This window comes from Eptesicus fuscus, chromosome 9 (genome assembly GCF_027574615.1).
Source record: "Eptesicus fuscus isolate TK198812 chromosome 9, DD_ASM_mEF_20220401, whole genome shotgun sequence".
Classification (NCBI taxonomy): domain Eukaryota; kingdom Metazoa; phylum Chordata; class Mammalia; order Chiroptera; family Vespertilionidae; genus Eptesicus; species Eptesicus fuscus.
Genome location: NC_072481.1, coordinates 94,660,784 through 94,676,875, shown reverse-complemented (window position 1 = coordinate 94,676,875; position 16,092 = coordinate 94,660,784). Strand labels below are relative to the sequence as shown.

At 47.8% G+C, this 16,092-nt stretch overlaps 1 protein-coding gene and 1 long non-coding RNA gene across 2 annotated transcripts in view; one reads left to right on the top strand and one right to left on the bottom strand.

Annotated features, from left to right (window-relative positions):
- The window catches only part of GMDS (GDP-mannose 4,6-dehydratase), a 681,907-nt gene that overhangs the window by 5,126 nt on the left and 660,689 nt on the right, over positions 1-16,092 (bottom strand). The window lies entirely within an intron of this gene.
- On the top strand, positions 6,655-13,208 carry LOC129150387 (uncharacterized). Its single transcript, XR_008557128.1, has 3 exons — positions 6,655-6,727; positions 12,134-12,262; positions 12,654-13,208. It is a non-coding gene; the product is annotated as an uncharacterized LOC129150387 (long non-coding RNA).

Genomic DNA, 16,092 nt, shown 5'->3' with positions numbered 1-16,092 from the left:
ACCCACTCAACATTCAAGACATGCAGCTGAGAGTAATAATGGCGGGGGTCGGGGGCGGGGGGGGGGGGGGGGGAGAGTCGGAAAGTTCCCTAAGAAAGTTTGCTATATAATGTCTCATTGCACAGCTTAAACTCCGTTGCTCACAAATGTATCCTTTGATTGAAACCTTCCTAGAGGGGGCGAGTCTGGGAGCAGAGAGAAGCACAGCGGCCTTCATAACAGTGATGAGCACTTCCCTCTTTCTCCCTTTACTGCTGTATTTCAGCACAAATTGAAGTTGAAGCCAGGCATCTCCTTTAATGACAAAGGGCAATAAGAGACAAGGAGGAAACAGCGGGCCTGTCTGGCCTGCTCAGGAAGCCGCACTCAGTGGGACTGTCCATCAGCAGGGCTGACAGAATGCCATCGGAGCACGAACAATGTGGGCTCAACCTGAGGGAAATGGAGTCAGTCAGCACCAGCTCCAACAGCAATCCGACAGTGCAGATAAAGTGGCACAGGGAGGAAAGCAGAGTGTGCAGGCCCTGCATCGTCCCCATCCTCAGTTACCTGGCAGTGGCCACTGGAGCCAGGGCACAGGGCTTCAGAGGGGTGCCCTGGACTGAAACCCTGGCTGAGCCATCACATAGCAACACTGTCACCTCTGCTGGTGGCCTCACACATGAGCCCCATCAGTTAGAACTCAGGATGTGCTGTCTTGACCTCCCAGGAGTGCTTGAGGGGGTCTCTAGATCCTGCGACCCCCTCGCTTGATCTCATTTTTCTTTGCTGGGAACCACATATTTACAATTGGTAGAATTTGTCATTTGGAATTGGTAGCTATTAGGAGCTACCAAACGAAGGGATAGAAATCCATGCACATGTGCACCCCGGACACTGATGTAAAGGCCTGCCTAGCACGGTAGAGTGTTCTTGGAAAGTGAATGAGAACATTATCTTCCTCATGTGTCCACTTTAAAGCCTAATGTGGCTTAAAAAAAGTATTCACTTTATAAAGGGAGAACCTGGTGAATGACATGTTCAGTGCAGCCTCCATGTAGATAATCTTTCATTCACCTGTATTTTTAAAATGTGGTTAGCATAAGAAGGGAAATATAATTAGGCAAAAAGGGCTCTATCATACATGCAGACAACACAAGTATATAGGGGAATTGTAGGACACAAACACATTAACTTCCTTTTAAAAATATTCCAGAGAAAGTCCTTTTGAGCAGACACGCTTGAGATGTGCAGAGATGAGGACAGGGGTCCGTTCCTTTCTGTGGACACACAGGCTGCATACAGATGCCACTACAGCCCAGCATCTGTCCCCGACGGGACGAAGGAGCAGGGCATCCCAGGAGCAGGATCCCAGGAATACACTGGCCGAGGGCGCCTCCTGGCCTGCGGACTTGGGGCCTGTCCTGTCCACCAGCTTTGGGCCCAAGAGCTGAGCAGAGAAGAGCATCTCTCAGAAGCTGTACCTCGTAGCTTTGGGGGAGCTCTCTACTCATAGGTGGTGTTTAATCGGTTGCTTTAAATAAAATAAGCAAATGAGATTGGGGGATGTAGTCTTGTGTCATACACATTCATGAGTATATGTATTTGTCAAAGCGGATCAAACTATACAGTTAAGATCTGTGCATTCTGTAATATTTTAATAAAGGTGCTAGATCTTTCTGTACCTACTCTGCACCTATAATTATAACTGTAGAGTTGAATTTCTTGGTCCCTGGTGCTCAGGGGAGTATCAGCCTGGGGAAGGCTAAGATAAGTACCGTGGTGACCAAGGCCCCTCGATTCTGTTTCTCCCCTGATCTTCACCCTGCCCAGCTGACGAGGCGCTGACTCACAGCCGCAGAGCAGGGCCAGCTAATGAGGGGAGATAAGATTGTTAGTGACCTCAGTGTTCCAGGCTTCAAAGCCAGCACCATCTTTGTCGGAAATTACTGGTTATGTTAATGACTGGATCAGGGTGTAAAGCTCTGCCCTGCTGGTAGGAGGTGGCACAAACCCTGAGGAAAGGAGATAAAGCACCTTTAAGTGGACTGATTGAGATCATTGTGACATAATTGGCAAGTGGCAATCTGGAGCCTGAGAGGCAGGCTGCTCCTCTTTTGCCACTTAGTGCTTTTTATCCTCAGAGCATTTCACATACATCAGCTAATTGACCTCCAGTCACACTCACACTGCAACTCAGGAGTTCTGCACGTTCAGGTGGCCTCTCTGTAGGGTGAAAGCACCGCACAAAGTGACTGAGGGGTGACCGCCACGCTGTCCTTGGCTTACCTGGAGCCTGCACCAGAGGGAAGGCCAGCTGGGGCCACAGGCCACCCGCAGACCATAAGGTGAAGGCGAGTTTCCTTAAGCTTGTTCCCTTCCAGTTGCTAAGGAAATCTGCCCATCCTTTAGAAAAGCTTTCCCACTCCTATTGAACATTAGTTCAAAAGAATATTGTAAATAATATGAGTGCTTCCGTAATATAGATGGGTTATTTTTTCCCTTTGGGGTTTCCTTCAATTTATATAATAAATTAGGCCATTCAAATTCAAGAAACTGCACTTCAGTAATCCTCCCTCCTTCCTCTCATCCTGCCATTCACCATCCTTCTCCCCAAAACAGAAATGACACGACAGGGTCATTCACATGTACATCCGTATATTCACTCAGCACTCATTCCCTCAGTAACTTCTTAAACTGTAGGACTAACCAGACAATGCATCACATCCAAATTCTTGATTTTAGGTTGTTTCTCTGGGCACTTTCATATTTGAGGGAAAATTAAGACAGCTACTATGACATTTGTTAGTAAGGCTTTTGAAAATCAAGGAGAAAAGGTGAGTATTGAGATGAATTTTTAGGTTTTCTATTATCTTATTTATTCATCCAGCTGGTTTCCTATTATCACGGTTAATAGAGAGTTTTACCAGGCTGTTGGGTATCTGTGCTACATGTCTACCTGGCATTCTTTCTTTCATATTTTTGTTAAGAGAAACATAACTCTATACCTATCTATAGAGACATTTAAATTAAATAATTTGATTAATGTCATAAAGTAGGGTTTTGGGCTGAAAGCCAGGATTTCTGGTGCTTAGTCCAGCACGCCCAATGCTCAATAGTACAAACCCTCCCTAGGAAGTACTTAAACAATATACTCTATGCTACATTAATGAGTAGCAAACAGATTTATACTTAATATAGACATAGAGAAACATCAACATGCTCCAATGCTGAATGAAAGGGATGGACAGAGAAGAGCATACACTGCATGATTCGAGTGTGGGAAGTTCTAGGACAGGCAGTCAAATTGATGGTGATAGAAATTTGGTTGGGGAAGAGGATCAACAGGGAAGGTGCAGGAAGGAACTTTTGGGTGATGTTTTTATACTGATAGGCGTGTAGGGTTCATGAGTGTATGTATTTGTCAAAGAGGATCAAACTATACAGTTAAGATCTGTGCATTTTACTTCACATCAATTATATGTCAATAACAAAAGGTGAGTCAGCACTAAGAACACAGAGACGTCACTGGAGAGATCTGGCTTTATGTCGTGGCTCCACCACTAGCTGTGTGACCTTGGCATCCTCTTGTAGGGATGCTGTGAGAACTCAAGGTTACCCAGAGAGTAGCTAGCAGCAGTTCACTGTCACTGCATGCAGGCTTTCTGTTAAGGCTAGCTATTGGTGCTTTGCTCATTAATTTGCAGGAAAAGCTATTACTTTAATTTCTTGTAGTAACAATATGAGTGAAAATGTAATATTTTAAGTGGGTTGTCTTATCTTTTTTCTTGCCTAGTTATATGTTACTTTCACCCTGTACTCCAAACCAACTCTATTTCAGATCATCATTTTTTGAATAATGGTAAACAGAGTATACAGGATTTTGTATTCTGCTTTCCTTCAATTATTGTAATCATTACGCATGCTCTTGGTTGTTGCCAAACATTTACTGCTTTAGATGCTGGGGAAGCCACCGTGGACAAGATGCGGTCATTCTTGTGAGTTTGTGTTCCAGTAGGGAGAGACAGCCAAGAGCACAGGACGCGCGAATAAGACCATTTCAGCGATGGAGGAGTGCCAGGTAGAAGACTTCAGAGGAAGTGAGCTCGATGAAGAGTGGGAGGGTTGGGGGGGGGGGCGGGAGGCCTTCCTAAAGAGGTAACATTTGATCACAGATTTGAATGACAAGAAAAAGACCTGGGGTAGGAGGGTCTTTGGTGCAAAAGCCTTAGGGAGCAATTTACTCATCTGAGGAGCAGAGAGAAGGCCACTGTGTCTGGACACAGTGATCGAGGGGGGTCGAAGCAAGCCAGGCTGTCATAAGACTTTATTCTCTAGTTACCAACTGTTCCTTGAGCACCTGTGGCTGGTAGGGCAGATATAAGTCAACTTGATGGAGCTCAAAAGTCTGATTTTTTTTACCCTAATGTAGATTTTGAAAGTAAGTATGGGACTGACTTCTAGCTATGTTTTAAAAAGGGTGGATTAGTTAGTTTTGCCCAACATGCTCCACCTCTAATGCACAATTCTTTCCTTCCCGAAAACCTGCCACTCTTTGATGTGTCTGGGCTGCCCAACCTAGAAACATCTGTTACTCTTGAAGGGCTGAGGTCTGGGACACAGAGCTCAAGATTCTGGGGCCAGAGGTCAGGGGCCTGTCCTGGTGCTCTGGCACCTCCTGGGGTGTGAGGTGGAAGCACTATTCCTCATATGGCCAAATGGGGACACACTGAGCCTCCTGAGGGATCCTGAGGCTGTGTCCCACCCTGCACCTCCTCCTGCATTAGCAGGATCCTGGCTGAAGTAAAATGGTAACCACACACTTGCTGACAAAGGAGCCTCTCTCTTCTCCACTAGCTCTCAAAAGAATGGACACTGCACTGACACTTGTTTGGGTGTTTGAAAAGTTTTTAAGCAAATTATCTCACTCTCTCAGTGTGTGTTGTATAAAGATCTACTCACCTACAGAGAAAGACCTGCTTTACTTCAACACTCAGTCCTCTCTCAGCCCACTACAGAGTATGGAGTTGGACTGGGTTCTTTGCCACTGGAGGGCTCTGAGAACTGCAGGCAAACACCTGCTAGCCACTATGAGACTCACTCTGGGTGCTGTGCTGGGTGAGAGATGGGATGTGGAGGACAGGGACCAGAGGAGACAGTGGTCATAGAGGTGGGGAGGGATGGTGGCAGCGGGAGTGGTGAGAATGGGAAGATGGAGAGAAATGGATAAACTCGGAACCTATTTGGAGGCCCAGTGGAAAGAGGACTAGATATGGGGTGAGGGAAAGAGAATTCACAGAGAACTAATCGGATTTTGGCTTGAATGAGAACCTTTTTATTGTTTTCAAATACACTGTATGAATTTACAATGTACCAGCAAAGTATGAGTATAACATTCTATCACAGCCCACCGGCATTTGATGCTATCTTCTTTCTAAGGAAACCTTTCATTTTTATGATTATGAAAGAGACTCTTTGAAAAGATTCCTTTTATAACATTACCTATGATCTCTCATACCACTTCACAGACCACACTGTCTGGTTTTGAATCTTGGCTTGATGCCAAAGCTACTTAGATGAGGAAGTCCCATAACTCAGAGAAAGCCACCCAGTGTCCACAGCCCAGCGTTATTCTTGGGAAAGGCAGGTGTGGGAAAGGCAGGTGTGGGAAAGGCAGGTGTGGGAAAGGCAGGTGTGGGAAAGGCAGGTGTGGGAAAGGAAGTCACCTGTTCCCTGACCCTCGCCAGTAGACAGCCTTGACCATGTCTTAGGACAAGCAAGGGAAGAGTTAAGTCACACTGGGTCCACTCTGCTTTTAATCTATGACTGCTCTGGGAGGAAGTCCGAGAGGCAGCCTTTCACATGACATCATAAAAGCCTGATTTATCACCAGCCACCAAACATCTAGAAAATCATAACATCCTTTCAGGAAAACACAGTGGAAAATAATCAGGCTGGCTTTGATGAAAGCTCTGGTGGGGACTCCCAAGTGTGACACTGTGCACAGTGACCCTGGGCAGGTGCCCTGCCAGCTCTCAGGGCAGCCTGCGCTGACGAGGCCAAGAGGCCCAGCTCCACAGCTGCCCAGAATGAAGTGTGGCCTCATGTCTGCAGATAAAGCAAAGCCCGACCCACACTCTCTGGCTTGCCAAAAAGACACTTCGGTGTGTATGAGGATGCTTTGGAAGTCACAGCCCTGTCCAGATATGAGAAATAATTGATGGCAGAATATACAAATCACTCTTGTTCCGTAATCCACCACCACAGAGGTAAAGCCAGGCACCCTGGATTTGCTCGGCTCTGCCCACTCCTGGGACTGTGCTCAGCAGTTAGCAGTATGCCGCTGCGAGTCACTCTTAGTAACTACGGGGAATAAGAGTTGACAGAGAAGAGTCACCACAAAGTGTCAGAGGAAATACAGGGGTGAACTCTTTCTGCCACGGGGAACTGGCCCAGAAATACTTGCATCTCTGCATTGTTCGTTTTGCTCAGTAATTTGATAAAACCACCAGGCAGGAACTTTGTCTTCTTTGATGTGTGTGATGTGCTTTGCAAATAAACACAGGAAAGAGAGACAAAGGCAGACCGGAGTCTTGGATGGTTCTAGAATTCTGGCCACACCACTCCTACAAAGGCCCGTTAGCATAGATGTAGGCCAATCTCTGCAAAGTGACACCAGCTGTGACGTGTTAGGATCTTGAGTTTGCAGAAGAGCGTGCTCTGAAGACTGAGCCAGGACTGACGAAGGGTGAGTATGGGTTGGAAGGGTGCTTTACTGCTGCACCTCACACACAGAGTCTGTGTGTAGGATCATATACTCATGTGAGTAGCCCTATGAAGGCTCCTGGGAGGTAGGAGCTCAGTGTGGCCTGTGGAGGGAAGAGCCTCTAGGCCAGAGGAGCTCAGAGCGTGGGCCCTGACATGACCAGCCTTGGAGAGCGGCCGCCCACTGCCATCTAAAGCAGCTCTGACCACACCGCTGTTCCATCCTCCCAAGTTTGATTTATTTATTTTTAAATATATTTTATTGATTTCAGAGAGGAAGAAGAGATAGAAACATCAATGATGAGAGAAGAATCATTGATTGGCTGCCTCCTGCACACCCCACACTGGGGATCGAGCTCGCAACCCGGGCATGTGTCCTTGACTGGAATCGAACCTGGAACCCTTCAGTCCGCAGGCTGCCACTTTATCCACTGAGCCAAACCAGCTAGGGCCCAAGTTTGATTTCTTAACTGGAAAAGCCTGCCTGTGCCTGATCTCCCCTGGATTATGTCCAGGGAACAGGAGTGACAGGAGGTGAAGCCTCACTGTGGCTCTGCAGCTCGAGCTCTCCTCATCTGGACACCTGGGACCAGCCAGACCAGGAGAATCTCAGGCTATTTTCTAGGCTTCCAGTGCCCCTAGGAATGGCCATCACGACACCTTTGTATTTATGAGCAGCTGACACACCAAACAGGGCCCAGCTACTCAGAAAGGATTCTGTCCTCTGTTGCCTTCAAAACCACGAGCCCAGGAGATGCCCAGGACACTTCCCCGGCAGATCCGGGCTTCGGGAGGATTCTTCCAGGAACCACCGCTTTCTAGGATGGCAAGGAACACCAAGAGACCCCCGACGTGGGAATTTTGTGAGCCTGGGAAACTTCCGAAGGACTTTTGCTCAGAACACCCTTTTCTATGAAAAGACTTCAACTCACAGAATTCCAAAGAGCCGCCTGGTTTTATTTATGCCACTGCCATGACCACTACTAACAGAAAATAGAAAGACACTGCTCCTCAGAGGCACAGCTTTCACTTCCAGCCTCGGCATGAAGGAGACCACTCTGGACCTGGATGTGAGGAGAGAGTCTGGGAACATGGGCATCTAAAGACTTTACCCAAATCTACGGAGTTCCTGAGTTTGATAGTGAGAGTTCAGAAAGGGATGCCTCGAACGACCACCGTAGTAGTAATAGCAGTAATGATCATAACAGTCATCACAAAAACAACAGCCATGTAGCATTTACTATTTAAAAAGGACCCTCCAACCTATTTTCTCATGCAATCCTGGCAACGTTCAGTCGTTCATGCACCCAATAGCTACAGTCACCGGGTCCTCCAGTTCAAGGTCCAGCAGTGGAGACTGACAAGCCAATGGCAATATCTGACGCAGGTCACAGTGCAGGGTAAGTGACAGAGAGCAGGTGAACAGAGAAGGGGGTCAAATTGAGTGTAGGGACCATGGAGAAGGTTGAGACCTGAAGGGGACAGGAGAGGGGAGGAGAATGAGCTCTGTGGTGGGACTTAGAAGTGTCCTGAGCCAAGCATGGCACTGAAGTGCTTGCATAAATAAATAATGGGAGGACTCATCTAGAACTGCCTCTTCCCCCAAGTGCTAGGACTAAGCTAGCACTCACAGAATTCAAAAGAGCTGTCTGGTCTTATTTATGCCACTGCGATGACCGCTACTAACAGAAAATAGAAAGACACCATTCCTCAGGGGGCATGGCTTTCAGTCCCAGGGCCTCGGCATGAAGGAGACCACTCACAGTGGTACAGAGGAGGGAACCGCAGCCCAGCAGGGGCCAGAGCAGATGCTCCTTAACCTGGGTCATGAAGCATGAGTGAGAGGTAGGAAGGCAAAGTGAAGGGCATAGAGATGTTAGAAAATCTTCCAGAATTGCAGTTTGGGATGGCTGGGGCAGGTGGAGTAAAATTTCCCCCTCTGCTGGGTGCAGACCCCCAGGCGCCCAACAGTCAGAGGTTAGCCTGAAATTTGGAGTGAACCTAGCTGAGTCCCCATTCCATTACTTATTAGCTGGGGTTCAGTTTCCTCATTTATAAACTTGTTCAATTTTATCTACTGACAATACAGATTAGCAATAATATAAGTGCTTAGAACAGTGCCTGATTTTGAGCAGGTATGGCTCAACATATGTTACGGCTCAATCAGGGCCTGAGGATCAAGCAGGATCCCTCAGGTGGTTACTGGAAGCCTTTGTGCCAGTTCTCCAATGCCACTGCCCACCATCCCCGCACAGAAACCTCCAATGAGAGAAACCGGCAGTGTCTTTCACACACTGTCTGTTCCCATAGCCTGCAATATTCTTGTTCCTCCTCTTTCTTTACTTAAACTATACTCCTATAAAAGCACATAGGGTTTGGGGGTCACAGAAACTTAGGCTGAAGTTCTAGATTCACCACTGGCTAGATGTGTCTCAGTCACCTCATTTGTACCACAACCTGGAGCTGTGGCAAGGATATGGTGTGTTGAGTGGTTGTCACTAAGGCCTCCATATATGCTCATTATCCTCCCCCCTCACATCCCTCTTCAAGCCTCAGCCCTCTCCCTACACCCTGAACTTATTCCAGCCTTCTTCTTGGTTATAGCTACTCTCCCTTTGCATCCCCACAGCACTGGCAAACCTGCCAGCACAGCTGTCAAGGAGACCAATGGGCAGGCAGCTCATGCCTACTCTGGGTGCTGGCAGTAGACCCACCAGCTGGGAAGGAGCCAGGTCGTGATAAGAGTCACAGTGAAAATAGAATCGCATAAAGGAGGTCAAGAATGTTGACGAGGTAGTGGTTAAGCAGCCATGATTGACAAGGAGGAGCCAGCTATAGGCTGTGACCCAGGGAATGTGTTGGGGGAGGGGAGGGGGTGAGCAGCTGGGCTGACCCTTGGTGGCAGAGGGATGGCTTGCCAAAAACCCTGGAATTTCAGTCATCCCTGAGGAAGGGCCCAGGAAAGCTGCTTCAGGTGGGGTGACTTTAAGATGCTTCACCAAGAAGGATTCCAGGAGACCTTTCTTCCTCTGGGTACTCATCAGACCCTCTGCTCACAGGTGTCCTTGGGGTGCCCTTGGGAACCTGTTGGCTGTGCAGGGGCTGGTGATTGGATTGCCTGATTTCAGGACATCCTGGGAAAGGGCTGGAGGCCAGAGCAGCACAGACACTTGCTGTTAACAGTTCCAAAGCCCAGAGGCCTAGAGGAAGCTCACTCGGATCCCCTTACAATGCTCAGCACCACCCGGAGTTCCTGGAGGAGGGGGTGGGGTCTGACATATTAAGTTCATCAGGGATAACAAGTCACTGTCACATGTTAGCAGAAATAGATGGAGGGGAATATGCTCTGCCCACTGACGGCACATGGAGCACCGCTGGGGGCTCTGCTGGGTCACAAATGGAGGCTCTGGAGAATGACTGACGTTCCTCCTGTCCGAGGAGGTGGACGCCTCAGCTGACAGACAGCTGGGGCATCTCCTTGCCCAGCACGGGCCTGCCGGACCCCGGCCTGTGGGAACCTGAAGGCCCACGTTGATCTTCACCAGGTGACTCAGCCCTGCCCCACATCTCTGCCTGGAGCTCTGGGAAAGGGCGCAGGATCCTGGAGCACGGAGGCTAGAGATGGAAAAGACCCCGCCTTGCACTGCAGCAATGCACCTTGCACAGCTTCTCTCTTCTGCCTCCTTTTTTCTCTCTTCCTCTCCTGAAGGATTCGTGTTTAAGTAAAGGATTTGGACTATTGGCCCACCTTCTGTTTAATATTCTGCATGCGTCTCTGGAGGCTCACTGCCATGAAAGGGAAAGAGATGCTGTCAGCAATGCAGCACACCCTCCTCACCCAACGGTGCACACGCTAGAAAGTCCTGAGACCCAGGATGAGGACCTGCCTCACCTGCCTCTGGGATCTCCATTTCCTTTCTCACCGGTCTCTGTGCCCGGGCACCTCAGACCCCTGCACTCTTCTTCCCCCCTGGCCTTATCCTCTCTGCTTGTTCCTGATATTGGTGGGCAGTAACAAGCTTCATTTCTGTGGAAACCTGACTAGTTTCAGCCTTTAAACTCAACCCAAAGTCACCTGTACAACAGCAGTTCTGCCTGACAGTTTCGGTTTTGGGGGTAGAAAATGATTTCTTCCTTTTATACCTTCAAGGTACTCCCCTCTCCTAGGGTTAAGGCCAGTCTAGCCCTGTCCTCTAGGCTAGAGGACTGGTCTTCATGGTGACCAATCTTGAGCTAGAAATAAAGTCTGTGTTCATCCTTATGAATAGAAACACAGTGTAATGTTTTGACGTGATAAACCTGCCTTCATGATGTTTACAGCATCCATGTAGAAGATGTAGGGGCCAGCTGTGCCGCTGCACTGGGAGTGAGGGGCTGGGACCAACAAAGTCTGTTCCTCAGGGTCCACCAGGAAGTCAGGGGACTCGGCAATGCTCAGAGGGCTGGGAGTGGAGGGGGGGAAGGGACGCTGGTCTCCTGTGCTAATGCTCAAGGATCAAGGAATGGCTGGCCAAACGCATTCCTTACCTTCAATTCTCACCCTTCCCTCACACAGAGCTTTTCCTTATTTTTCTGTCATTTCATTGGTTCCAGTTTTGAAATAGCTCCACCCTCACCTTTGTCCCAGGTTTCAGTCTGCATTGTCCCTGCTTGCTTGGCAGCTGCAGCCCAGCGCCCACAGGCAGCTCAGCCAACGCACTGTGCACTGCACACTGCACTATGAGGGCCATTCCCTCAAGCACTCTCCATGGACAGCCCTGCTTTGCTCTGCCAGTGTCCTCTCAATGTGTCCTTCTAGACCTTTTCTCTAGTTGTCAATTAGTTTATTGCTCTCTTGTCTGCCTCCCTGGAATGGAAACTCCGTGAAGGGCCGGAATCACCTGTCTTATTTACCTCTCTCTTCAGGGTCTAGTACTGCCTGGAACACAGCAGGCATCCAATAAGTCTTTGTTGAATGGATAAAGGAATGCTTAAACCTGAAGTTAAAACATTCCCACCCCCCACTATATATACCTATTCCCCCACCTACTGCATTGTTTCTATTATCCTCCCCTTCCACACTCAATCTGAAAATCATGGTCACCTTTAGCTCCTTCCATATTTTGCCCACATTATTCATTCCCAAATCTTTTCCAAAACCGTTTGCTCCCAGCCTTTCCTTTCCTGGCCTTTAGCTCACACGTGCTTGGCTGATGACGGTACTCTCCTTTTTCATAAACCACCCCTTCCCTTCTCCATGGCCCCTTCTCTGTTGGGATGCTGCTTGCTCATCCTGGAGCCCCATGTGACATTCCTCCAGTCAGAAGCCTCTATTCCAGGCCAAATAAATCCAAACTCTCACCCACACTTTCAACATCTTTTACAATTTGATCTCCACTTACTTCTCCAGGTCCCAGCCACACCTTGCACCCAGGGCAAGTGGGAGTAACAAGGAAGCTCACAGGTGCTGAAGACCCTCTTCTCCCTTCCCATATCTAGACTCAATGAAGAGGCTCAATCCGATGCCTACACAGTCCAGGTACTAGATGCTGGACACACATACAGCCAAAGGTCATGGGTCTGGAGTGGGGAGGTCAAAGCACAAGTCAGGTCAGGGAGAACTTGTCCGTCCATCCCTTAAGCAGACCACCTGCTGGCTCCCTTGGGTGTGGGAGGTTATGCCTGCTGCTCCCCTGGCCTGGCTGGGCAGAGGGGATTTGAGTAGGAAAGGGTTTTGCATAAAGGTGACAAGCTGGTCGGGGAGCTGGGCAGGTGCCAGAGGGAGAGAAGCCTGACCCCTCCTCTAAGCGGCCCAGTGCTCTACAGGAATAAGGACCAGGGACTTTGGAGAATGGGCCTATGTAATGGGTGACTTTAACTGGCTCTACTCACTAATGTATAACCTCTCTACCAAATTCTTACAATTACAGAAGATCTTATTTGTTATGCGATATGGGAGGTGGAAGAAGGAGATCCTGAGCAAGAGTGCAGCGTTCAGTGGAAGCTGGAAACTCCCGGAAGCCAGGTGATTTGCAGGGATATTGGGCACGTGAGTCAATCACTGTGATCAGTGTGACAAGAACACCAACAGGCATCATTAGGCAGGGTGAAAGGGGAGAGAGGCAGGCACCAGCTCTGCACAGGAGATGGTACCTGGGCTGGGTCCCAAGGAGTTCTGGAAACCTTGCATCAGAGTGGGAAGCATAAGCCACTCCTTCTTGTAATACCCTTCTCTGTACCTGACCTACCTCCTCAAGAACCAGCTGGGAAGCATCTCCTCTAGAGCTTGCTGACCCCAAGTGACCTGGTTTTCCTGTGAACTCGGGCAGCTCTGCTCCTCACCAACACAGCTCCTTCCCCCAGCCTTGATGCACAGACCCTCGGCCCTTACAGCACCTTCCCGAGGGGAGAGGAATTCATCGTTATCCACCCCATTCGCTCTTAGTACGTGTTTTGCCTACAGTGACTGCTGAAGACGTATTTATTGAAAGAGTGACCACATTCCTTGTTTCAAGCCCTCTTCCTTGATTTGATGAGAACAGATCGGGTTCATCTCTTTTCAAAATGTTCCCACTACCATTCTGTGGAAGTGACAGTAAACACAGTGTGGTTATTCTGAATGTAAGAGAATCATAGGGAGTTCTTTTGGACGGGATCTCTAACAGGTGTGCACATTATAGGGTCACGCTTCCTGCCTCGAGCACTGTTGAGAGCTGCGGTGGAGCTGCGTGGCAGTGCGGAGGCTCTAGGGGCCATTCTTGCATGACTAGTGAGGGCTGCTCCCTTGGGCACAGCGTCATTTCACAACTAGCAACACAATGTTACTGAATTTATGGGAGAAAAACATAGAACAAGAACCACTTCTGCTAAACCCCTGTTCCTTGCTATTGTAGTAAGAAATAGTTTTGAACACATGTTAAAAATATACAATTACATTTCCCTTTATACAAGGAAAAGTATGGCTATTGCCTCCTCAGTAAAAATGCAGTTACTTTGCCTAGAGAATTTTCAGATCTGTTAGTTTCATAATACTTAATTTATGTTTGGATTTATTTGGCCTGTAATAGAGGCTTCAAATGCTTAATTCCTAGTTAGTCTAGCTAGTTACCACTCCCAAATAACAAAACACTATACCTATTAACAATTTTAAATGAAATCATTTTTGCAAAACAGCTGCATTTTATTGGTCTAAGTGTAAAAGCATTACGGTGGTTGGGGCCTGCTACCCCCGTTTAGTTTTCCTGCTGGCTCTCACAGGTATGGGCAGGGCACATTAACCCTTTCTAGCTACAGGTCCTGTTTTAGGATGAAATTGTGGTGCACTCTCAGGACATAGACCTGGGCACCAGGAGGAAATGAGGTTGTTGCTCTGTGGGGTTATATGGTCTTGCTACAACAGGTATGTGTCATCCACTCTTAACAGACAGGAAAACTCAGTCTCAGAGGTCAATTCGGAGGTCAGAACATCTGATCAGTTCCCTGTCTTTAAATTTAACACATACTTATGTCACAACATTACATATGTTTGAAACACCATGCACCTAGCCCTTTTCAGAGCACATTAAGTAATATATTTTAATTTTCCTAATAATAATTAAACTGAGATCCCAGAGGAGCAGAAATACTCTATGATTGCACCTTGTCACATGAAAGCGTGTTACACAAGGTACGGAGGCTACAGGTCCAGATGTTCTTGCCCTGATTACTACGCCTCCTCTAGGTGCAGGCCAAAGGGTAGTCTCCTTCTGCTGCAGTCCACCTTGCTTCCAGACAACAGCCAGTAAGCCCAGGTTTTCCTCTCCAAACCATTCCTTCTTTGTTTTGAAGACAAATTTATTGCATCCTTCTCTAATAAGGACACGTTTACCATGTGCCAAGAATATTGCTTAGGTATTCTGGTCCTAATGGCTTTTTAATGAAATACTCCTCACATGTCTAACTTCTCTATGTGGGTGATCAGTTCCTGGTCTCATAGTTTTCCCAATGCATCCCTCAGAGAGCCCTGAAAAGAACAGACTGGAACTTTCCAGCATGGTAAATCTGTACTTTACCTTCTGAAAAAAGATCAACAGTACCCACCCAGCTGTCTGACCTTGGACAGTAACACCTTCTGTGGCCTCACTGTTTTCATGTGAAGTGGCGGTGGAGTTGGATGTAATGGCCGAGGCCTCTCCTGGCTCTGTAGCTCTGAGACTGCAGCCTTTTCCTCCTTCATCTCATTCTGTGAAGACTAGTGTCAATAATGTCCATGCCTGCACTTGCAGCACAAAGAATGGCAATCACCAAGGCAGCAGAGGCCCAGCAAAGATGGAAAGGATCACCTATGGACATGGCTCTAACGACTCTCCTTGGCAGCATTCTTAAGGGTCAAACTCCATGCCAAGAAGAAATAACCCATAATTATACATTTTTTTTTAAACTTGGAAGAGGCTCCTTTAAGTGCTGTGACACTCTCTCAGAGTGTCCCATCAGATGACTCATGACAGTGGCACCTACTTAAGAACCTGTGAGGTATGCTACAGTCCATTAGTAACCAGGCCAAACCGGAAACACTCAAAGGATTCTCTTACCAATTCTGATTTCATTTCTATTACCAATTAGAATAAATTATAAGTACAGGGGGGAAAACCCATCTTAACTCTGTTGTCTACTGATTAAATGGTTTTTAAATAATTATAAGCATCTTCTTAGTTAGAAAAAAGTGAACAAATGAATGAAACAGAAAAATATTCTGCAATCCTGTCATCCCTTCTGGGGAGGCAGGACCAGCTCCCTGTCCTGTGACAGAATCAGATCAACATGAAGACAGATGAGTAGCTTTCTCAGACTCTTCATGGGATGAAAACTAGGCTTCGCATTCAACAGGTGCACGTTCCACTTTGAGTACCTTATCTAACTAATGATGGCCATGCTGGTTTCACCACCATTAGCAGCATGTACACTCCCCTAAGGTTTAATTGGGCAGGGAGCCACTTTGGGTCTGGTGGCCTTGAGCCTGCTATGGCACGTAAGCAGCAACCCACACTCACCCCATGGCTTGTTCTCACCGTGTTTATCTCACACCTGTCGTACAGGTTAGAAACACTCGAAGACAAAGTCACAAAGCCAGACTGATCTAAGAGGCCATGCTGGACTGAGGAGCTAAGGCCCGGAATGGTGTTCTTGTGCGCTATCTTTTGCACATGCTCTTTAATTTGCATTTCTCAGCAAGGGACAGACAGGGAAGAACTCCCTTCTAAGATGCTCTGTGAGCCTCAATTTCTGGGTCCTGAGTCACCAAGGCTCCAACTATGCGATGTGTACAACTTCCTTTAAGAAAGAGCAGTTGTGGATGTCTGGGCTTAGAACAGGCTTGGATCTGAAGCTGGA